Source organism: Bubalus bubalis, chromosome 2 (assembly GCF_019923935.1).
Source record: "Bubalus bubalis isolate 160015118507 breed Murrah chromosome 2, NDDB_SH_1, whole genome shotgun sequence".
In the NCBI taxonomy this organism is placed as follows: domain Eukaryota; kingdom Metazoa; phylum Chordata; class Mammalia; order Artiodactyla; family Bovidae; genus Bubalus; species Bubalus bubalis.
The window spans coordinates 43,776,758-43,801,761 of NC_059158.1; the positions used below are offsets into that span (position 1 = coordinate 43,776,758).

At 52.2% G+C, this 25,004-nt stretch overlaps 1 long non-coding RNA gene across 1 annotated transcript; it reads right to left on the reverse strand.

Moving 5' to 3' along the window:
• Nucleotides 1-463: 463 nt before the first annotated feature.
• LOC112580916 lies at nt 464-5,304 on the reverse strand. Its single transcript, XR_003105263.3, has 3 exons — nt 4,113-5,304; nt 1,923-2,091; nt 464-1,063 (listed from the first exon to the last, which is right to left on the reverse strand). It is a non-coding gene; the product is annotated as an uncharacterized LOC112580916 (long non-coding RNA).
• Between the last annotated feature and the right edge of the window lie 19,700 nt (nt 5,305-25,004).

Sequence of the window (25,004 nt, forward strand, 5' to 3'; positions counted from 1 at the left end):
CAAGCCGTGTCTCTGGTCCAGTCTCCCTCCAAGCTCCAGACTCCTACCTCTGTGACACCACACCTCCTGGTATTTGCACCCTGGGTAATCCCTTGCCCTTGAACTTGGGCTGGCCCCAGCCACAAGGCAGAAGTGACGCCATATGGCTTTCAAGGCTGGAGCATGAGCAGACTCACGTCTCCTGCCTAGTATCCTGGGGTGCTCACTCCTGGGACACTCCTTGGAATCCCGCCTCCATGCTGCGAGAGGCCCCGGCGGCAGCCTCGATTCAGCTCCCAGCCCTCACCACCTGCCCGCTGTATGAGGGAGGCACTTTGGACACCCAGCCCTGTCGCAATTTCAGATGACTCCTTGCCCCAGCCACCATCTGACTGCAGCCCCCTGGGGGATCCTAAGTTAGCAATGCCTGGTGAGCCCAGAAAAACTGTGGGAGGTCAATTAAAGTTTGAAGCTATATTTGGATAGTTGGCCATAGATCATCAAACACAGGATAAGCCCAAGAGAGACTTAGTCAGACTTTGGTGGAGTTTGGGGGAATCCTGGCTATGCCACTTCTGTGTGTTGTCGTGTTGGGTCACCGTCAAGGGTAAAGTGGGGCTTCTCCTGAAAGGAATCAATAGTTGCTCATCCTGGGCACAAATGGATTTGGGCAGAGGAAAGGAGGACATGGGCTAAGTTTTAGACCTGGGATGTTACGGGTAGATTCAGCTGCAGATAACAGGAAATCCTCAAATAGGAGTTGCTCACACTGTAGTTTGTTTCTCTCTTATTTGCATGATGATCAGAGGTAGACGGTTGAGGCTGATTTGGCACTCTAGAATCAGTGGCCCAGGCCCCAGGGTGTTGCTTTGCAAATTTGGGGGATATCTTTCTTATTGTATTCTGTATTCTATTTACCATAGTATACAACATAAAGGGTGCTCCTTGAAGTTGGGCAATGTAGATAGCCCCAAACTTTCTTCTTTCTTGTTGTTAACTGTGCGTGATTTCCAGTCCCAAGTTCTCCACAATATCATGATCCAAAGTTGCTGCTGGAGTGCCAGACATTGCACCTGCATTCCAACTGTCAGGAGGGAAGAATGATGGCAGTCACACTTTTTTCACTATAGACACTTGGAAATGATACTACCCAGTTATACCCCATTAGCAAGACTTAGTCACATGACCGTATCCAACAGCAAATAAGGTTGGGAAGTATTATTGTGGATGGGCACATACCCTGCTGCACATCCCAGCTGTCAGTCCTCTCCCACGTGTTCAGCTCAAACTAGACAGCTGGAGACACCCCCAGCCACCCTAATCCCATCACCAAGGCATTCTGCCACCCACTTAGCACTCTCTACCTCTGCCTCCATCAGCCTCTTGTAATCTCATCTGGCAGTCACCTCTGAATGACTCGGCCCATCCTGTCTTCCCCTTCTCTGCATTGCCACCAGAGCCTCCCACCCTGGCCAGCTTTGGAGTCCTCCAGCTGTTTCTCACAGCCTCCTAGGTAGATAAGAGTTGCAGTCGCATTCCTCACTTCAGCTGCACTGAACTGTTGGGAAGATTCCCCCCCCACTACACACCTGCTGCACATCTGGCCCCTTCCAGCAGGTTCTCGACACATGTTATAGCTAGTGCTCAGAACCTCCTGTGACAGGGTGAAGCTTCAGCAGAGGAGCCTGAGGCTCAGGGAGGCTAGGACACATGCCCAACACCCCAGAGGCTGAGCTGGATTTGAACCAAAGTTGGCCTTGCTCCAAAGTTGGCGCCATCTCCTCCAGCTGTGCCCTAAGTGGCCGACCTCCGGCGTGTCACACACAGTCCGATTCTCTTGTGTTCACCACACACTCAGCATACACACCATCCTACCCTTGGGGCCTCGTTCTAAGACAGATGCACTTTCATATTCTCAAAGGGAGCTTAACAAAGAATCTTACCCGCTTCCCTGAGGGAACCAGCTGCTCTGTCCAGGTAAGTTTTTACGGCCCCTGCCTTCACATGTGCTGCCGGGCCCTGTCTGTACCGCAGCTGTATGCTCCCTCCTCCTTGCAAGGCCAGCTCCGTCTCATCTGTGAGGTCTCAGCTTCAATGTCACTTCCCTACAGACTGTCAAATGGTGAGATTTTGAAAAACAGTGCAGCAGTTTTTTAAAAGGTTACATGTGCCACGAAGCCCAGCAGTTCCACTCCTAGGAAGCTACCCAAGAAATGGAAATACACATCCACATGAAGACTAGCTGTGAAGTGTTTATAGCTGCTTCATTCATAATAGCCCCCAACTGGAAGCAACCCAAGTATCCATCACCTGTGGAATGAATGGACACAATAGGTCTGTCCATCCCATTGAGTACTATGCACAAAACTGCTACATGCTACAACGTGGACCTTCAAAACACGCCAAGTGAAAGAAGCCAGACATATGAGATCATATATTGTGATTCCATTTATATAAAATTTCCAGAAAAGGCAAATCTAAAGGAACAGAAAGTTGATCAGTGGTTAGTCCAGCTAGTGGAATAGGACCAACTGTATATAGGATTAAAGAATCTTATCAGGTGGATGAAAGTGTTTCATAACTGGATTATAGTGATGGTTGAATGACATTGTAAATTTACTAAATATCATTGACTTGCACATTTGAATTTAATATATAACTCAGTAAAGCTGTAAAATATTTTAAAAAGTCACTTCCCCAGAGCAGCCTTCGCTAACACCTGTTCCCCAGTCGTCGTTGCCGTGTCTCATGGCTCATGCTGCGTCTCCCTCATGGGCCTGTGTCACATGGGAACTTTCCTTCTGTGGGGCGCTGTGCTTCCTGCAGACTTTCTTCTATAGAAAGGAGCCTGCATAGGGAAGGGCTGAATCCATTTTGTTTTAAAATATTTGACATATAATTTATACACCATAAACCTACTCATAGTTTATTGAATTAGTATATTCACAGATAAGTTCAACCATCACCAGTTTTTTAAATTTGGCCATGCGGCATGTGGGGTCTTAGTTCTCTGACCGGGAACTGAACCTATGCCCCTTGTATTGGAAGTGCAGTCTTAACAGCTGGATCACCAGGGAAGTCCCCCACAACAAGTCAATTTTATAACACCTCATAAAGCCCCATACCCTTCAGTTACCACCTCCTAACCATCACTTCATGGGAAATAGATGGGGAAACAGTGGAAACAGTGTCAGACTTTATTGTTTTGGGCTCCAAAATCACTGCAGATGGTGACTGCAGCCATGAAATTAAAAGACCCTTACTCCTTGGAAGGAAAGTTATGACCAACCTAGACAGCATATTCAAAAGCAGAGACATTACTTTGCCAACAAAGGTTTGTCTAGTCAAGGCTATGGTTTTTCCTGTGGTCATGTATGGATGTGAGAGTTGGACTGTGAAGAAGGCTGAGTGCCGAAGAACTGATGCTTTTGAACTGTGGTGTTGGAGAAGACTCTTGAGAGTCCCTTGGACTGCAAGGAGATCCAACCAGTCCATTCTGAAGGAGATCAGCCCTGGGATTTCTTTGGAAGGAATGATTCTAAAGCTGAAACTCCAGTTCTTTGGCCACCTCATGCGAAGAGTTGACTCACTGGAAAAGACTCTGATGCTGGGAGAGATTGGGGGCAGGAGGAGAAGGGGACGACAGAGGATGAGATGTCTGGATGGCATCACTGACTCGATGGACGTGAGTCTCAATGAACTCTGGGAGTTGGTGATGGACAGGGAGGCCTGGCGTGCTGAGATTCATGGGGTCGCAAAGAGTCGGACACGAATGAGAGACTGAACTGAACCCTCTACTCAGCGCCCTCCCCTGCAAGTCACTAATCTTTGTCTTTATTATAGATTTCCCTACTCTGGACATGTCATATAGATGAGTCACAATATGTGGTATTTTGTGCTTGACTTCCCTCACTTTTTAACATGGTGTTTTTAAGGTTCATCCATGTCGTAGCATGCAACAGTACTTCAGTCCTTCTTATGGCTGAACGTGATTCCATTGTATGGATACTACATTTTGTTTATCCATTCATCAGACATTTTTCCCCCACCTTTTGGCTAGTGTGAATAATGCTGCTATAAATATTCATATACAAGTTTTTACGTGGATGTATGCTTTCATTTCTCTCATATACCTGGGAGTGGAACTGCTGGGTCACATGGTGACTATGTTTAGCTCTTTATGCTCGACTACTTTCCAAAGTGGCTGTACCATTTCACGTTCCCAGAACAAATGTCTGAGGGTTTAGTCTCTTCACATCCTCACCAACACTTGTTATCTGAGTTTTAGATGATAACTCTCCTAGTGGGTGCGACATGATATCTTACTGTAGTTTTGATTTGCATTTCCTGATGACTAAGGATGTCAAGTGTCTTTTTTATGTGTTTATTAGCTATTATATATCTTCCTTGGAAAAATTTCTATTCAGATCTTTTATCCATTTTTAAACTGGCTTGTCTCTTTCAATTAATGAGTTATAAGAGTTTAAAAAACATTTTTGCTGTGCCAAGTCTTCGTTGCTGTGCACGGGTTTTGTCTAACTATGGCAAGCAGGGGTTACCCTCTAGTTGCAGTGTGTGGGCTTCTCGTTGCAGGGGCTTCTCTTGGCGTGGAGCACCGGCTCAGTTGTTCCAAGGTATTGGGGTCCTTCCGGACCAGCAATTGAACCCACATCCCCCGCATTGGCAGGCGGACTCCTAACCACTGGCCCACCGGGGAAATCCTGTAAGAGTTCTTGTAGATACCAGTCCTCTCTGGAGGCCTGATTTGCAAATACTTGGCCCTGCTCTAGGGCTTGTCTTCTCACCTTCTTGATAGTGACTTCTGAGGCACACACGTTTTGCCCTTGTCATGAAGTCCAACTCATTTTTCCTTTTGTTACCTGTGCTTTTGCTGTCACAGCTAAGAATCCATTGTCAAATCTGACATTATGAAGATCTATTCCTGGTTCCCTTCCGAGAACTTTATAGTTTTAGCTTTTATGTTTAGTTCTTTGTTCCATTTCGCGTTACTGACGTTACTTGATGATGTTGGGTGAGGGCCCAGCTTGGTTTTTTGCATATGGCTCTCCAGTTGTCCCGTCACCGTTTGTTGAAAATACTATTCTTTCCCCCCATTGAATGGTCCTTTTACCCTTGTTGAAACCACTTGACCACAGACACGATTTTACTTCCGGACTCTCAATTCTTTTCCATTGATCATATGTGTATCCTTAAGTCACACTGTTTCAGAGTTTGCTGCTTTTCTTCACTACATTGCCTGCAATATGGTGGATCAAATAGCTGTGGGATGTTCAAAGCCCAGCAATCAAATACCACCAGGAACACACCTGTAACAAAACATTTAGGCTTAGTTTGCTGCAGCAAAGGAGAACATACCTACCAAAGATTCCCCAGAGTGTCTGGAGAGAAGAGTTCTGAGAGGGGCATCTTAGAGGTTGGTGCTGAGTGATTTGGAGGAGAAGCTGGGGAAGCAGAGGCTAATCTGGGGCTGGCACTGCCTAGAAGGGAGGCTATTCATGGCTGGGGTCTTAGTTTTTATCTGGGAGGTGGGAGAGTTAAAATAGGGAGTACAGCTGTCCCTTTAAGAGGCTGGCCCCATGGCCTTGTCTGGGTGCTCCCTGATCATGGTCTTGGTGCCTTTGGGAACTTCTTGTCTGATGGTCAGTAGGGCTGTTTTTGACTCTCCGGAAGTTAACAAATGGTCCCTGCTAAGGAAGAACTAGATAGCAGGCCAAGACTGACCCTGCCTATCCTATGACACCCACTCTGATGTTTGCTTTAGGGGCCAACCCAGGAATAAGGTGCATGTGCGGATAGCAGGAGGTACCCTCAGTGTATGATGGCCAGAGCCTGGGCCATTGACTTAACATGTTGCTTGGCCAGTTATTCTGCCTCCCTGGGCCTCGGTTTCCTCTTCTGTGATATAAGGAGATCAGACGAGACAGTGCCTGGGCCACCTCCTAGTTTCTTATCCATGGTCTAGTTGTAGTCCTGGGCTATTTCAGAGAGAGGGAAATCTCTGCTGATAAACCTATTTCACCAGTGCCCCCACATGAGCACATATGCATGCGTGCACGCACACATACACACACACACACACATTCTGACTCATCTGGCCCCAAGCCCCTAATCCAGTCTTTTAGCTCAGCATCTCCCAGACATTTGGATTTGATACCCTGGCAAAATTTTCCAAAAACACCTATTTTGAGGATCCACATATGGTTGCCAATATTTTATTCTGTCAAATAGGACATTAAAAATCACAAGTACTACCACCTGTTGCAAGCCCTGTGTCATAAAAGAAAGAATAATAAAAGATAAATTAAAATATAGGCTAATACTCTCAAATTGCCCACATTCTCCTCATTCTTGGATGACAGAGAAAACTGCTGGAATGAACAATTCTGATCCTTATCTGGGTTTGGGAATGGCTAATTTATCTTATAATGGCTTTAGCTTTCATTAAAATGCAAATAGTGTGGGAGAGCCAGCCTCAATAGTCCATAAAGCAGTGGTGGGTTCTAGGATGGGGATGGGAGGTTGGCAGGTGAAAATGGGGCTGTGAAGTACTCAGATGGGGCTTTGAACACCAGGTCTCTGGCAGCTCCAGTTTCCTGAGAGGGAAGGACCAGCACCCATGTTCCTGGGCACATCTCAAAGGCCTCTCTAAATGTGAGGCTGGAAATACCATCCTGGGAGAAGGCATTGGGAACTGGTGTTAATCAAATGAAAACAGAACTAGACAGTCTCCTTGACCATGAAGCTGAGCCTCTTCATGCCTCCTCAGTTGCCACCTACTATTTCCCGTCATTTCCACCTCCAGTGTTTGCCCAAAGCCTGTGTGTGTGTGTGTGTGTGTGTGTGTGATTTCAACAATTGCCATAAGTGTTTTTTGTGGAAGGCTGTAGGAAGTGGAGAGTAAATAGTCCACCCCCAGAACAGTGTTGTGCTACTTTTTTTTTTTAACTCTTGTATCGCAGGATAATACACGGTACCCATGGGTTCACTCTGGACTGTGAGGAACTGCATCCAACGAGGGGATTCCTCCCATACCCCAGGTTCATTCTCCCAGCACCAAATGTGCACTGTGCTACTGTTCCTTTAAAAAGTACACCCACGTTGCCAGAGGGAACCAACCAGCAGGTGGGGGAGGAGCTACTTGGGGGCCTGACCACCAATCACAGCGATTAAGAGCCTGGGGCGGGGGGGAGCCCCAAGAGTGACAGCCTCCTGAGGGAGCCTGGGCAAACCTGCTTAAAGGGACAGTGTCCCAGATGGGTTGTTTGCGTGCTATCAAATTCCAGAGTCCCTGAACTGACCAATGCATTCTCAGAGTGACTGCTGTCCCCACCTTCCCACAAGATGATAATTTGCTGGGAAAGACGAGTGATTTATCTGTCTAATTGGGCTTTTATTTGCATTTTAAATCATGCTCTTTTGCTAAACTAATGGACCCCCTATTTATAGATGACTCCAACACAAAGTGACTACTAATTACTACAATTAATATCACGTTAAGGGCTTGCCAGCCAACTTCACAGCAACTTGTATCGCCTACTCATTTTCAATTAAGGCACATTGACAGGGAGAATACGTGGTTATTAAGAGTGGGCCCTGGGGTGTAATTACTGCTCACAAGGTCATTAAGCGACTCCCCTGCAGAGCTGGAGCCTTGGGGCCTGGGGCCTGGGGGCCTAGATCCGTGTCCCACCAGGGCCCTGGAAGCCTCGGTCCCCCCAGGTCGCTGGCAGACGGGGGCTGGCTCTGAGCTGTCTGGAGGTGGAGTAGCTGATGTGTGGATGGCTTGGGGCTGGGATGGCAGAGTCAGGCAGGGAGGCTGGAGGGGATGATCCGCCCTCTCTTGAAGACAGCAGTTTGTGGCAGCCCCCAGAGAGCCGACAGAACTGCAGTCCTCCTGGAGCAGCTTTCAGCAAGTGTCTGTGAAAGCATCGTTGGGGACAGGCAGGAAGTCGGCAGCAGGGCCGCAGGGGTGAGCGGAGGCGAGGCCAGGAAGAAGACAGCTGCCCAGCAGTGTGTGGGGGCGGGCCAGGGAGCCTGGGAGGGTGAGTGAGCTCTGTGCCCCATATGTTGGGGAAGAGTCCCTTCTGACTATGAGGAGGTGAGGGAACGCTGTTGCCGAACAGGAAAAGGATTAGCAGGGTTGGGTGGCCGTGGCAGAAGCCAGGGGGAGTGGGCACCTCAAGGGGGTGCTCTGTAGCTGACTGTCCCCCAATTCCTCTCTACACAGTGGCCATGGCTGACCTGCCAGGGTTAAGGTGCAGTGGGAAGGCTCAGGGGCCCGGTCTCTACTTTCCCAGGGGCCAAACCCAGGCCAAGCCACCTGTGTACTCAGGGCCAAGACTTGTGGCTGGACTGGGGACCTGCGACAGGAAGCCCTGGCAGTGGTACTCTGGAGTCGCCCCTGAGAGCCAACGGGGGTAGGGGAGCTCACCCCATTCAGCTTTCAGGGACTTATTCAAGGTTTAGCATTGACATGGTGGAGGATTTAGACCAGAGAAATCTGCAGACGCTACAGCTTGGAGAACTGGCTGTTAGATATTCACCTGCTAAGCCAGATAAGCCTGCTGGGGGGCTGTGCCCTGGGCACTGCACTGCAAGGCCTTCTTCGAGTCACGTCCTCAGCACTCGGCCCCATGTACATGTAGCATCGCCCTGTGTGTTTCCTCAGCTGAGTTCGACAAGGCCCCGCTGCACTGACAAACCCTCCCCAGGCTCTGTCCTCCTTGCCCGGTCCACCCCTGCTGCCTCTCTCCTGGGCACCCCTGCCCTTTCTAAATCGTCTCTCACAGCTTCCCGTCCTGCCCCTGCTCCTTCAGTGATAGTGTCGGTGGAGGGAAGGGAGGCAGGCAGGGGCCATGTCAGAATCAGGTTGGCCTGCACAGAAACAGCGCTGGCTTACATGAAAGAGGCATGTTCCCTCTCGCCTTCATGCGGCCTGGTGGTCTCGGCCTGGTTCTGGGTGGTGCCATGGCGTCTGGAGCCAGTCGCACAGCGTGCCTTCTGCCAAGTGGGCAGAGGCAGCAGCCGTGGCTTGTGTGCCTTCAGGCAGGGCAGGGGCATGCTCATCCCTTTGAGGCACTTCCTGGAACTCTGGCCTGGCAACTGTCCCAGGGTGGCTGAGGGACACCATGCATCAGGACGATGGACGTTGGTGAGGAGGGCAAGGGCTCCTGGCCATAGCTGCTGCTGCTGGGGGATGTGCAGAAGTGGTTCAGAATCCAGGAGCCTGGGAAGCCCGGACCGGCCACCAAGCCTCTCCCTGCTTCCAGGCCCGGGACTCAGCATTCTCACCTTGGAGCTGGGCAGCCTTCTCCAACAGCACAGGGGTGCACGGCTGAGACGTGGCAGGAGCTGGCCACACGGCCCCCAGGACGCTCCCGTGGTGGGGCGGGAAGGAGATCGGGAAGGAGCCATGGGCCTTAGACAGAGAAACCAAGTGTAGGAGGGTGGCATGCGGCAAGGTCAGGGACGGTATCAAGGGCATTTCAGACTGACTAGCAGCAGACGTCAAAGAGGGGCAGGGGGTGTCTGGAGTGAGGCTGGCAGTTAGGTGTGACCAGAAGCGTGGGCTGGGCGGGGAGCCAGGTGGACCAGGGAGGTTAGGGAGCCCACATGAAGGTTCAGGGTTCCAAGAGCACCTGTTTTGTGTCAAGCATTTTGCTTGGAGTTGGAAATGCCCAGTCATGTTTTTTCCCTCACCTAGACTGGTTCCAAATAGGAAAAGGAGTACGTCAAGGCTATATATTGTCACCCTGCTTATTAACTTACATGTGGAGTACATCATGAGAAACGCTGGGCTGGACAAAGCACAAGCTGGAATCAAGATTGCTGGGAGAAAAATCAATAACCTCAGATATGCAGATGACACCACCCTTATGGCAGAAAGTGAAGAGGAACTAAAAAGCCTATTCATGAAAGTGAAAGAGCAGAGTGAAAAAGTTGGCTTAAAGCTCAACATTCAGAAAATGAAGATCATGGCATCTGGTCCCATCACTTCATGGGAAATAAATGGGGAAACAGTGGAAACAGTGTCAGACTTTATTTTTTGGGGCTCCAAAATCACTGCAGATGGTGACAGCAGCTATGAAATTAAAAGACATTTACTCCTTGGAAGGAAAGTTATGACCAACCTAGATAGTATATTCAAAAGCAGAGACATTACTTTGCCAACAAAGGTCCATCTAGTCAAGGCTATGGTTTTTCCAGTGGTCATGTATGGATGTGAGAGTTGGACTGTGAAGAAAGCTGAGCACCGAAGAATTGATGCTTTTGAACTGTGGTGTTGGAGAAGACTCTCGAGAGTCCCTTGGACTGCAAGGAGATCCAACCAGTCCATCCTAAAGCAGATCAGTCCTGGGCGTTCTTTGGAAGGACTGATGCTGACGCTGTAACTCCAATACTTTGGCCACCTCATATGAAGAGTTGACTCATTGGAAAAGACCCTGATGCTGGGAGGGATTGGGGGCAGGAGGAGAAAGGGACGACAGAGGATGAGATGGCTGGATGGCATCACCGACTTGATGGACATGGGTTTGGGTGGACTCCGGGAGTTGGTGATGGACAGGGAGGCCTGGCGTGCTGAGATTCATGGGGTCGCAAAGAGTCGGACACGACTGAGCCACTGAACTGAACTGAACTGAGCTCCTCTGAGAGGAGTTTTCTCCCCATTTCACAGTGGAGGCTAGTGAGGCCCTGAGGGAAGGGCCCTGTTAGGAAGAGCTGCCAAGCCGGGTTTGGGGGTAGGGGTGCGGGGGCTGCCACTTACTCACTGCCAAGAAGTCACCTTTGTGCTGGGCTCAGGGGCTGGGAAGTACCGGGAGGGCCATAGAGGGCCCAGAGGGCTGTCCTTAGCCCTGGGATTCCCATCCCTGCAGAGCCCGGAAAGGTCCAGCCCATCCCCACGCCCTCAGGTTCCACCCTTCAGCCGCTGCCCCCAACCCCCCCCCCCACCACCCACCTCCTGTGTAACTGTGGGGAGGCTCCCTGGGGCATCCACTGCCCTTTGGCCTCCCCCGACCTCCAGCAGTTAAAACCTGTGCCTCCGGGTACCTCCTCCTCCCACCTCCTGGCTCAACTCAGGGTTCAGAAGGCTGTCAGAAGGGGAGGCTGCTGGTGCTGTGCCTCCATCCCTGGGTCCTGTCCTGTGCTCCTTGGCATGGTCTAGAACTGGGAGGGGTGTGGGTGAGGAACAGGATGCTGCTACCCACCAGTGGGGAGAGAGCATACAGTATACACTAAATTAATGCTGGTCAATGCTCTTCCCCATCAAAACACAAAGAGCTTTGAGAGAATTTCTGGTTATTCATAAAACTCTGTGAATATCTTCTTTTATGAGAGTTTAAGCAAATGAAAGATTAATTTCCCCCCAAATTTCATGCGCTATGAAGCTGAATATGTTTAGATATGCGGTTTTGAGGCCCAAACAGAGGTTCTGACTGCCATGCTGGAGCAGATCCACGTGCCTGTGTTCTGGAAGGGAGGAGATGGCATGGGTCACCTCTTTCCAGGCTGGGCGTGGTGGTCACACCCCTGCCACACCTGGCCTCTCCCACTTGCTGATTCTGCTCCACCAGAAAGTGGCACGTCCACCCCACCACTGGGTCCTTCCTCCTTCCTTGATCAGGGCTCCTGATCTCACTCTGGTCCTCTCTGCGTCTGGCTGCTGGGCCTGCCTCATGGCCAATTGTCTTGGCCAAACCCTCACCTCCGCCAAGTCATCTCATCAGATTTCTTCTGCCAGGCCCCGCCCCTAGAGCAGCTGGGCACCGCTGAGACCAACCACATGCACCAACAGGTGAGGCAGGCTCCTAGTTAGCCTCTAGCTAGCACCTAGGCAGAGTCTAGATAGTCCCTTCTGATCCTCAGAGCCTTCCCACTTCACAGACGAATGAGCAGCAGAGGAGAGGACCCTGACCTCCTGTCCACATCGCCCCCTTCACCCTCTCCTTCCGGAGGCCTCGCCTTCCCAATGAGAATACCACCCTCGCTTCTGTGAAGACCTTAGACACAGGGGAGACCTGACTGTTGACCTCCCAGGGACCCTGAGCAGCCGAGGGATACTCCCTGTTTCCTTTGCCCAGACTGCTCCCAACCCCCGCACCCCATGCAGCCCCCTCCTCCTCAAGGGCCGGGGAGGCTCTGACCCCAGGAGGAACTGTCCGCCGCCTCTGCCCTGCCCTGCTGTGCTTTGGCTGTAGTTCTTTTGATCCACACATAGCCATCAGACATAACAATAGCTTACGGTGGATGGTGCCAGTATTCATGGCCTCCAAAGGAGAAAATTTCACTCCAGTATTCAAAAGACATGGGTCTCAGTTGCTCAGAGCTTTGTGTAACAAAGTTTAAAGAAAACGATAGAGAAAGCCGTCAGCAAAAGGCACTGGAAGTGGGTAGGAGAGTACCCACCCTCACGAGTTTAAGCGGGCCTCTAGACTTCTCAACTGGCTGCTGAGAATAGACGAAAAGAATACCTCAAGTCTCCGCCCATATCAGCCTGAAGGCGCCCGATCTTGTCTGATCCCAGAAAAAAATACATCAAGGTTGGGAGAGCTCCACCAGACTCTTTCCCAAGGCATAAATCCCAAGATAACTTCAGCACAAGGTGAGCCAGGGAGCACAGGTTCTGGGCAATGACTCTGGGCTGGATATACTGTTGCTGTGCAATTAGGGGTACAAGTCTTAGAGAAACAAGTTCCCAGGCAAGATATGTTACAATTATAACCATCAACATAGTAAGACATTGTCTCCCTGTGTAATTATCAGCTCCGGACCTAAAGCAAGGCCAGTTTTCGGGCAAGATACACTGTTGTATGAGGGAAGCATGAGCAAGAATGTTCACCTCCTCCTTCAAGGGACCTGGGCTCCCTGCCTAAGCTGCTTCTCTCAATAATATTCATTTTGTCCCTGACCCTCCCAGCTGGACCCTCAGGTCTAGGCAGGTAGGGGCTTGCCTGTCTTATTCACAGATGGGTCCTTAAATGCAGCCCATAAATATTTGTTCAGCGAATGAATATGAGAGAATGTTTCCTATCACTGTTTATACCAGTGAGGAACCTAAAGCAGTTCGTCCCCTCCCCAACTCCTCAAGTCTTCCAGCTTCGGCCCTGGGCACCCCGTTTTCCATCCTGGGCTCCTTTTCTGTCTCCATCTGTGTTTGGCCCTAGAGGTCCTTGTCTCTCTTGGTTCACTTCATCCCATGAAGCCCATCGTCTGTCGTGGGGCAGCTGTGTCTCCTCCTTCCCACACTTGCGTTCATGTGCAGGGTTCTTAACAAGCCCCTCAGGCTGGTTCCAGAGGAAAGAAGACTGCCCACTGGCATACATGCTCTCAAGCCTGGGCAGCAGGGACTTCTCAGGACAGGCGCTCTCAGCGGCAGCACTCAGTTTCACCTTGCCATTGGTTGTCTAATCCCACCCCCTCTCCCCTCTCGGCATCTGAGTCATTAAGACTGGACTTCACGGGCCTACCCACCAAGCCTTGCAAAGAGTCAAAGGTCCCTCATTTTCTGGAAGACGGAACTTGCTGGGCAGACTCACAGCAGTGCCCCGGGATGGACCCCAGATCACCGCCTCCACCTGGCTCTAAGGAAGCTGCTGCTGCTACTGCTGCTAAGTCACTTCAGTCATGTCCGACTCTGTGCTGCCCCATAGACTAGGGGTGGGAATTTTCTGGAGTCCCCCTGATGGTTAAGTCACAGCATGGAAAGCTATCCTTGCCTCCCCAACCAGAGTGAGTGTGTCTGTGATGAGTCAGAGCTTTGGCGGGTGTGACCTCCTGCGAAAAGCCCACTTCGTGGGGGGCACAGGCCTCCAGAGATGGGTGGGAGCTGCTCGCCCTCTACAAATCCCTTGATCAACCAAGAGGCTGCTGTTTCCCACACCACCCCACCCCCCACCCCACCTCACTAGCCTCAAAGCCTCTCAACCAGTTTCCTCATGTGGAGCCAGGAGCCAGAAGGCTGTGTGGACCAAGTTCGGGGTAGGAGCAGGGAGGGCTAGCCAAGGAGACCTCCTAGATGCCCAGGCCCAGCGCCGGGCCTGAAAGGCGGCCCAGAAGAAAGCAAAGACTGCTTTTCACACCTCCCTCTTCCTTCTCCTGTTTCCTGGTGGCCAGAGACACAGTTCTTTTGTCCCTGGAGACAGCCTCGCGCTAGGCTGGTGCCTGGAGGGCTGCACGGCACAGACCGGAACTCTGCCAAGCTCCGGGACCAGATGCCCATCTCTCTCATCTCTCTCGGCATACTTGCACCCAGCCTTCTCCACCAGACATAGCCTTTCCCGCCTCAGACGGGCTCCACCCTGTGTCCCTTCCCACGCTGAAGGCCAGCTCCCCAAGCAGCTACGTTCCTGGGCTAGCAACCACCTGCAAGTCCTACGTGCCCCCTCCTCACTCCAAGCCTAAGGGCTCTGTCTCTGGAATCTCATTCCCTCCCCACCGTTCCCCTGGCTCATGCCTCTGTCACCCCTGCCTTTCTAACAGCAATCGTCTGCTCTTTGCCCCCAGCCCAGCTGGTGCCCCTGCAGGTCCAGGGCTCTTCTCCAGCCCACCTCTGCCCCGGGGCCCATGGTCTGGCCCGGCCCGGCCTCCTCTCCAGCTGAATGCCCTCAGGTTTCTTGGCTGTCCTTTGCCACCCTCACTTGCTCCTGTCCATCTTGAGATCTTGGCTCGGACACCTTTGCCTCCTGGAAGCTCTCCCTGCCCTTCGCCTCTCCACAGTGGGCTTTCCATTTGGGCTCCTATTCGCTTCGCAACCCCCTGGGCTGCCCCGGCCTGCAGCTCACTGCACCATGCTGCCCACTCCATGCTGGCAGAGGCCACATCCATCTTGCTTTCTGCCAGTCAACACTTTAGGGGCCAGCAGGAAAGCTGGTGAAGCCACGATCCTGCCCTCAATATGAGGACCCATGTGAGATGGAGGATGAGACAGGGAGGCAGCTATGCCAGGGCACAGCTGGCTGGGGTGCTAGCCTGCACCCCAAGGCCCTACCTACCTCAGTGACAGAACAGAGCGATGTCTCATGAGCTGATTCCAGCTGATGAGCTGTAAGCTGAATGCGCTAGACCTAAAAAAGGCCTGGTCTGCCCATCAGGCCTTTTGTCCCTCCTCTCTGGGCATGGTACCTAGTGGAGCATCAGCATCTTGTAACCACAAGGATGGAGGTGACCCACAGAGGTTGGCAGAAAGATGGGCAACATCCCAATGGCCTGGGCCCCAAGCCTGCCAGTGCCCACAATTCTTCTCCCAGTGGACAGGGGGGCTGTGCCTGGGCCACTGGCCAAGACCCTTGGGGAGACTCCTTTGCCCCTCTCAATGTCCTGGCTGCCCACTGGGGTCGGACCTGTAGGCACCTCTTCTCCCTATCCTTGTGCCATCCCCTTGCACAGGAGACCCCACTCCAGGCATGCTCCTGGGCTAAGTGCCCAGTTGGGGTATTCCCAGGCTCTTACAGCCTTTTAAAATTTTATGCTTTAATCCTCCATCAGAGCTGAGGTCCTGCTAGCCCCTGGAGGAGGTGGGTGATATGCGACCTGATCTCCAACTCTGGCCCATCTGGCTCCCCTGCCCATCGGGGTTGCGGCTGCTAAAGACCCCCACTACTGTCCTGCTACCCCTGGCGGTTCACTAGGAGGCCCTGAGGAGGCATTTCACTGACCCAGCCCCTGGGGATTATCTGGACATTGAGGCTGGGTCTGGGGAGGGGCCTTCAGGCCCACCTCTCTGAACCAAGGCCCAGATGGGCATGTTTGGCATACCCACTGTGGACCTGGGGCCCAAGACAGTCTTGCAAGACTCGGGACTCTCAGCCCATAGCCATCTGTGGGCCCGGTCAGTACAAGCACTTCACTCGTTTCTCAACACTAACAACCATGTAAATGTCTTGAAAAGCACCGGGGACTCTGGCGGCCACGGCGGTCTCTTGGAGGTAGAAGCACCAGTTCCCTGATGACCTTGGCTGAAGATGCAGAACCACCACTTGTCACCAACACAGGGAAAACAAAATTTCTTTATTTGGTCTATAGCTTTAAAAAAAAACTGCGTAAATCCCTAATCTGACAAAGTTCAGTCCCATTCAACATCGGAGAGTCTCCAGGCCCAGATGTGGCCTCTCCGTCCCCAGGGAGGGGCTCTTTGCTTTTCTGGATACAGGCTTGTGGCTCCTTCTGGCCATCAGAGCTAACTGTAGCCTCCACGTGGCCCAACCCACCCCACCATCCACACTGGAGGAACCCCCGCCCTGGGTACCTCTGCAGTCAAACAGCTTCTGGGTCCAGCCTATCACACATGAGGACCAGGGCAGATCAAGAAAACAGACTCAGCGGCCCCCTCGGCCTGCAGGCAAGATGGCCCAGGGGCAGGGCTGTGCCCAGGTGACCACGGGGCTGCCCGCCTTTGCTTTTGGCTTCTTCAGCTGGTAATGTGTGCCCTGCTCTGGGGCTGAGCCCTGGAGAGGGCCTTCTCTCTCCTTCTCTTTCCCAGAGGGCCCTGGGCAGGCAGTGCCGGCTTTGCGCCTTTCCTTTTCCGCCTGGACCTCACTTAAGTAAAAATACCATAGTCCAGCTCACTGGGCCTGGCCCTCAGCATACCACTGGGGGTGATTAAGGTTAGACACTCTTCTTTCAGAATCCAAACCTAGTTTGTTAACTCCTGGAAGGACAGCTTATGCACTGCTCAGAACCAGGAGCTGGTGATTACTTCCTTGGCCTCTTTCACTGTTTCTGGGACAAATTAGAACAGGAAAAAGTGGAACACTCCCACATTTCATCCTTGCTGCAGTGTTGGTCCATCCCTCCATCTAAGTTTTACTCCTGGATTTGCTCCTTGGCTCTTAGGTGTTTTGTTTTTTGTGTGTGGCATGAAAACTGGCTAGTCCACCACAGTAGCTGATAGCCCCCTAGTCCCATAAGACCCCAAAGCCCCATTCTACTCCGAAACCACCCGCATCCCAGTTCTTGTGTATATTTTTTCCCCCAAGAAGTTGAGGCTGCTGCTGCTGCTAAGTCACTTCAGTCGTGTCCGACTCTGTGCGACCCCATAGACAGCAGCCCACCAGGCTCCCCTGTCCCTGGGATTCTCCAGGCAAGAACGCTGGAGTGGGTTGCCATTTCCTTCTCCAATGCATGAAAGTGAAAAGTGAAAGTGAAGTCACTCAGTCTTGTCCGACTCTTTGCAACCCCATGGATTGCAGCCCACCAGGCTCCTCCGCCCATGGGATTTTCCAGGCAAGAGTACTGGAGTGGGGTGCCATTGCCTTCTCCAAAGTTGAGGCTAGTGGGATGCAAGTTCTCTGTTAGAGGCCAAAGCGTCTTGGCCATCCAGATCAAGTTCAGGGCCAGGCCACGATCTGGAGGAGCCTGGCTCCACGGACTTGACCTGACGCAGGGCCCTGCCATCAGCTCCTCTCCACCCCTCCAAGCTGTTCATCCAGGGACAGGGCTTTCGTCCCCTTCCTGACTCTACTGTGCTTTCTGCCAGCAGAGGGGCCCAGAGGGGCCCCTGTCACTCCTGCACTTTCCCCTGTCAGGATCCCGGGTGCTGCAGACAAGTTTCTGCTGCGGCAGCTCTTTGGGGCTAACTGCTGGCCCTCCATCCCCTTGGCTTTACTTACTCGAACTTCCTCAGCATACATATCCTCAGAAACTAGAACTGCAGTGATGTAAACCTTGGAATCTCTAATAACTGATCCTTACAAAATGGCATTTCTCCAAACCTTGGCAACCAGATACCCCAACATGGATTTCATTACCCCTCACTTATGAGCCAGACTACCAGGCAGGATCAGTCCCCAAGGGGGTCGCCTCATTTGAAGGCCTTCCGTGTGGACATTCCTGCCTGGAAAATCCCCTCCCCCTAGACCATCCATGGAGGGTTGCTTGAGACCCTTTACTAGGTCTTCTCTGTTCGATGGGGGTCCAGGGGCTGCCAGGGAGGCTCAGAAACGGATACACAGACCTGCGTGGCTCCATTGGTCTCAGGTGGTGTGTCCCGGTTCCCACCGTCTGGGACAGTGGTCCTCCTTCCTGTGCTGCTCCCCCACCGACCGACTTTGGCCCACTGACTTCCTGCCACCTGTGAATTCACAAACAATGTCTGGAACGAACTAGATCTCAGCTGACCTTAAGGAGACCAGAAAATCCTAAGACGTAGGAAAATGAAGACAGAGCCTGGAACTCCAGGGAACACAAGAGAGGGTGGGGCTTTCCCAGCCACTGACATTTCTGCTGGTCAGGGACACACTCGATGATCATCATTTGAGATTTCTCAGGCACCTTCTGTTGTTTGTTGCCCCACTGTCGTTGGCAGAGAGGCATTTGAAATGGACTTGTTGAGACTTCCCTGGTGGTCCAGTGGCTGGGACTCTGCATTCCTGAGGCAGGGGGCCCGGGTTTGATCCCTGATCAGGATGTTGGATCCCACATAGCACAACCAAGAGTTCACATGCTGCAACTAAAGCCCCCGCGCACCACAACTAGGACCCAGTGCAGTCAAATATTTATTAATAAATATTTTGTGTAAAAATAGAAAATAGATTTGTTGCCTTCCATGTTTGACTGGAGGTGACGAGGAAGCAGGGAGCTGGAGCACCTATGGGTGGCCACTGGCAAGGCAGGGAGAGGAGCCTCAGAAGGTAGGGTAGGTGGTTGCAGCTGTGAAGGGAAGAGGGGGCCACACCAAGACCCTGAGGCCCAGGCAAGACAGGGACCACCAGGGACTAGACACAAGATCAGAAAGCAAGTTGGGGCTTAATTGGCAAAAGCCCCATTACAAACATAGGGGTCAGGGACGATGAGTGGGAAGCGAGCAGGGTGGGGAAGTTGAAGGTGACATGAGGAAGGAAGTAGGTTTGGAGGGCGGTGGGTCCACAGGGAGGAGATGCCCATTGGGCACCTTGCTCTATAGGAACAGTGGTGTGGAGGCCCCAGAAGCTCATCAGATAAGATGCCCAAGGGAAGAGGCTGGAGCATGAAGCCTCATCCTCCACCACCTATGCTCAGATGCCAAACCCCAGAGGTTCCTCCAAAGTTCAGAGTCCTGAGTGTTCTTTGGTGACACACAAGGAAGCTTACAGACCTTCCATTAAGGATGAGGGGCTCAGGCAAGACCAGATAGATCAAGAAGACACAGATGAAGAGAAGGGCAGTCTGCCACCCCTACCTCTGGCTCTTCATACAGTTTTGTCCAGCAGACACGTTTGTATGAACCATGCTCCAGCCCCAAATATCCCCATCCAGACCGGTATTCAGCTTGTGGTTCTGCTTTCCAAACTCAGATGTTGTCTGTCTTAAAAGATTGGAACTCCCTAGCTAGTATAGAAAGAGGGAAGGAACCCCTTAGAAGAGAGGAAAAAGGCATCATCAACCTATTCTAGAACCTACCTTCAGTGAAGTTCTTGAGTCCCTCTCTGAGCCTCCCTGCCCCATCCCTGCCTCCGCTGATACTTCCTGAACTTTAAGGGGCCCCTGGGGCCTTAAAGGAGGAAATCTCAAGGTACCTTCTCTTCCTTCGGCTTCTCATTGTGTTGGCCAGGCTGGGGGCTCAGATACAGCACAGACAGTGTGGCCAGCTGGAGAAGAGAGCGGGACTGGCCCCGCATGCTAAGGCTCGAAGAGGCCCTGGGCAAAGCCTCCATCTGGTTCTCCCAGAAGGCTGGGTCGGAGCGGGGTTTGGCAGTGAGACAGTCCTGCCCTTCCTGTGCCCAGCACCAGGCCCTCCCCTCTGCCTGCTGTGGGACTGGCCAGTGTCCCCTAAGGACTGCTGTGCCCAGTGCCACCCCCCTCTTGTCAGATGGCCTGGGGTCGGGGCTCACTTCTTCCCCACCCTCAGAGACCCCTCGAGACTGTTGGATCCCATACCTGAGCAGGGAGAGTGGGACTACATATTTTTGGCACTTCCTTTCCTAGAGTCCAGGCTCAAATGAAACTGGAATTGCATTCCATTCCACACATCTCTCAGCATGCCATCTGTCAGTCAACGCTGGCTGGCCCTGGCCCAGAACACGCTCTCTACCAGCACCCAACAGGCCCCTCCCTGGCTGGGCCAGCTGCCCTGGACTGTGTGCTAGATTAAGAGTCAGGGAGCTTTGCTCTGACCCCCGTCCCACTCAAGACCTGAGTCTGTCCCCCTGTTTGTCATCCACCCATTCATCCATTCAACAAATACTCATTGAGTTCCCGGCGGTATCAGGCCCCATTCTAGAAGCTGAAGGTGTGGCTGCAGCCAAGAATGACCAGATCCTGCCTGCCCTGGAGCGTAGCTCTCTCCAGGGAGGAGAGACAGACAACCAACAAGGAGACAGAGATGGACAAGATAAATCCAGATAATGATAAGTGCTATGAGGAAAACAGGACCAGCAGGGTGACGAGGATGGCCTTGGAGGGAGGAAGCCCGGAGGAGCTGTGGGGCATCAGAGAGGACTTTCCTGAGGGGTTAGCTAAGGGGATTCGGAGGGATGAGCACCCCTTTTGTTCAGTTCAATTCAGCCTATATTCACTGGCCACCCTGTGCGCCCCAGGGCTGTGCCCTGTTTCGTGTCATCCTGGAGGTTTGGCTGTGGACCTGGGAGGGACCTTATTCCTTTCCCTCCCTGTACCCCAGACCCTATCAAATCACTACCCTTCACAGCCCGAGCTCGGAGCTGACCTGGCTGGGAGAGGACTAAGTGCCCCCCACATCCCATAACAAAGCAGCAGTCCCCAAGCCCAGTCCGCCAACTTAGACAATGTCTGGCTTAGAAACCCTGGTGTCTGTCCCCTCAGCCCAGTTCTTGAGTCTACTTCCTCCCTAGGCAGGTGTTCCCTTTTTGGCCCCCTTGCCCTCTGCCTCACCCCCCTCTGCAGGTCATCTGAGCCTCTCCTACATTCCCTGGATCCCGAGAGGGTCCCGAGCAGCAGCTCTAGCTTCTTCATTGCCCTTGGAACCCCTCTTTTCTACCCCCAATGAGATGCCATCAGTTGTTGGAGCCAACAACTCCAGCTACCTCCAGCTAGCGCCCAGGCGGACCCAGCACCCACACACAGGGCAAGCAAGCACACAGGCCAACTTCCCTCAAAATTGTTTATCCCCCATGGTGAGGGGTGAAGGGCTTTAAAAGAAATGCAGGGTCAGGCCTCCCCTCAAGGAGTTTATTATCTTGCTAGATAAAAGAATGCCCAAGAAACTCTTAGAGATTAAAACAAAGCTGAGACATCAATGGAGTATAATGAAGCACTAAATAAAATAAGAGATGCAGACAATAAAAGCCCTCTGCAGTCAGCAGACTGGAGGGTGGTGATAAGCTGGAATGGACCAGGAAATCTTCCTGGAGGAGAAGGGCTCCAGGTAGACTGGGGGCAGAGTGATGAAGTGAGGGGCGGGGTGGGAAGCTGTTGGTATCTAGATACCGAAAAAAATCAAGAAAGTCAAACCCAAACCAAAAAAACCTCACTCTTTAGACACACTACAGAATGAGTCCTGGGGCTGGGACGGATGCACCACTTTGGAGGCCTGGCTCCTTGTTGCTTTTCTGAAGACACGTGGAGGATGGGCTGGAGAGGCCCAAGCTGCCCTCCACTCTTTGTGCCCAAGAGGACACAGCTGCTGAGGGCCGGGCCAAATTCTGGAGAGAGTCAGCTTGCGAGAGATGAGGAAGCAGGCGGGGAAGGCCCCTGGCAGGGAGGGGCTTCCCTCATTTGGCTTTGAAGTTGTGCAGGGTAGGGAGAGGCAGGCCAAGTGCCGCTGGGCCACCTCCACACCTGAGGAAGAGGCTGACCGCGGACTCTGCCACAGGCTCAGGTGGAGGGGTAGGGAAGGCAGGAGGAGCAGGGGCCACTACCAGAGACAAGCCCTCCAAAGGAGCTGCGAGGCCACCCTGCCCTGAGCGCGCCCGTGCATGCGGCTGCCCCAGAGCCGATTCCATCAGCTCGCTGACCACTGGCTGGTGTGTGGGCCACCACGTCCCAGACTCGCTTCTCTGCTCCCAGGGCCCGGAACGCCCATCCTCCCAAGCCACTTCTTGTCCACTGAGCGTCTCACCCCGGCGTGAACCTTCATACCTCTTCTTCTCTCTCCATAGGTTGGGGTCTTCTCCTGCTGCCTCTCCCTGCTTCATCCTGTCTCCTCAGCCCCTTAATTAACTTGCCTCTGAATTCTAGAACCTTCCAGCTCTAGATCAATCTGCGCACGGCAAGTGCTCACCGCCGCCCCTCTGACCAGGTTATTTATTCCAGGCAGGATTCACCATCTCATCCCTCACCCACTCCCCCAGGCCATCTGGATTCACTTTCAACACCAGCTTCCCCAGCCTACCATTTTCCTGTTCAAGTCCTCTAACAGAGGACACAAGAGAAGGCAGGCCTTCTGAGCCTGAATGGATGAGTTGAATGAATGGTTCTAAGACACTGGCGGTGAGATTCAAATGCAATCAGGGTAGTTTTTCAACTAAAATGGAGCAAATGTCAATCGGCATCAACCGATTCTGAGATTCTGACTGGTACCAACATTGTGACAGGCAGGGATTAGGAGGAATGTAAAGAGATTTGAAGAAAATCAGGGCAATGAAGAAATGTGCCCATGTAATCTGACAACCAACAGGTCCAGGAAGTGGCAGAAAACTACAAAGTATGTAACTGTTTCTACGCGCACCTCATGAGTGGGGACAGGACGGACAGTGCAGCCTTGACCAAATCGGGTGGAACAGACCAGGAGGGAGTTGACCCACGGCCACGGCTCTGAATGACCGGAAACGGAGGTTCTACAGAATGCAGGAAGATAGGAGCTGCTCCCTGGGGCTGGTCCATCGGCCCACCCTACAGTACCTGGGTAAGCCAACAGTTGTGAGGGAGCTGCAATGAATGGGTTTTCAATAACTAAATCTCATTTCACTAATTGCCCTGAGGTGTCCCCAAAGCTTTCTAGAACTTTCTCTCTTCCAGTTGCACCATTTTTTGGATGATGACTTGGTTCTGTGTGTTCCCATCAGTCAGTTGCCGCTTCACTACTCAAGATAAAACTCCTCTCTATTGGCTCCAACTGCTGATTTCTCTTCAGGACGAAACACTGAGGTGAGGCTCACTCGGTTAAGACAAATGCCTCCCCTGACCAGAGTTTTCTCACCCCATAAAAAGAGGAAGCAGTCTGGGTTCACTTTCCAAGGGGACAGACCCTGGTGCAGGAGGGGTCCCCGGGTCATTGCTCTCTCTTCACAACACCTGATATCATTTAAGGCGGTGCAGGGCAGACGGAAAGGAAGCCCAGATACGCCCCCGTGCATCCTCTGTTTAAGGAAGAACTTTGATCAAATGTGGCTAATAGTAAGGTAAAAAAGAGCAAAACCCCACTGGAAGCCTTGGAGAATACTAGAAAACAGGAAAAAAACTCAAACAAACCAATTCCCCCATCACCACCCCGCCACAAGTCTTGCAGAACAAAAAGTCCAGGCCCATCCATGACCAGATGCCACCGGCAACTGAACGCAAGGCCGCCATGAGCAGGGAGAAGGTCTGGGAGCCAGCAGCCCCTGACAAGGGCCCTCACAAACCTCAAAAGCAGGAACTAAAGAGTAAGTGGGGTTGCAGATGGAGTCCATCAGCAAAAGGATGATGGCGGGATGCATAGCACCACGGACACACACATCTTGCAAACTAGTGACAGACGTCTACCCAATCTGCCAGGGACATGCAGAGAGGAAGGAGAAGGGCTCTTGTGGCCAAGAAGCCCTCTCATGGCCTCCCAGTCGGCTCCAGGGATCACAGCCAGGAGAGACGCTTCTGTCCTTCCTTCCAGAACCCGGGCAAAGCCCTGAACACGGATTGTCCACACAAGTGCCGTGAAAAAGCAAAAGATCTTAAAGAAGCACTGCCGTGCACAAGAACTGCACTATTGTTAGTGTGATGCTATGGCATGACTCTCACATTCCCTTTTCTCTGGACCAGACATCATCAGACCTGAAGAATCTTTGCCCTGCAATTCCAGCTGCGGTCTTGAGAATCTCTTGGGCACCTTTGGGCAAATTAGAAAAAGGCACCCCCTCTGGGTGGGTCCAGGGTAGCTGGGCCCCGCGTGGCCTGCTGGGAGGGTTGGTCCCATCTGTCGGGCCATATCTGGGGGCACTGACACAGGGGGCATGACCCCAAGGCCTGGAAGATTCCAGAGGGGAAACGGCCTCTAGTATCCATGATGCGGTTAGTCATCTGAAACATCTTTCACCACCGCTGGGCAGGGGGAGCAGACAGAGGTGGCCAGGTCTTCAGCTGGCACGGCACAGGCATGGGAAGAATGGCTGCCATGCTGATTGTGCAGTTTCCAGCCCGCAGGAGGCCCAGCATCTGCTGGAGGTGACCTCAGAACTGACTGGCCTTGTAGCCCAAAGACGGCTTCACGTGGTCTCTCTTGCTCTCTTTTTTAAAGTGAACTGTTTATTGAAGTAGAACATATACACAGAAAAATGTCCACGTCATAAATGTCTAGGCTGATGCTCTCCAACGAACGGCCCTGTTGAAGTCAGCTCATAAAAGAGCAACGGTCACTCGTTCCCCATGAGAAACCACTCTCCCCAAGGGAAACCACTTTTCTGACGTCTATCTCCACTGGTTACTTTCACCTGTTTCTTGAACTTTACGGAAGTGATTGCAAATAACCCCTAGTCTTCTATGTCTGACCTATTTTGCTCAACAGGTATATGTTTTGGGGATGTATCCACGCTGTTACATGGAATTGTATAGCATCCCGTTGTAGAAATATACCACAATTTATTTATCCATTATACTGTTGATGGGCATTTGGGCCACTTTTCTTTTTAATCACTTTTTTTCCTTATTGCAAAGATAAACAAATAGTATAAAAATATCTCCATTTTCAATCTCATAGAGAGGCCCCAGGTCCTGGCGTCCCCTGGGGGTCCCTGCATCTGGGTTTCACTCCCTTCCTTCGATGAGTAAACCCTCTCTCACCAACATTCACACCTCTGGGTTCTTGCCCACCTGTCTCAGCCTCCTTTCAGTCCCCCAACCTGGAAACAGTCCCCAGCACA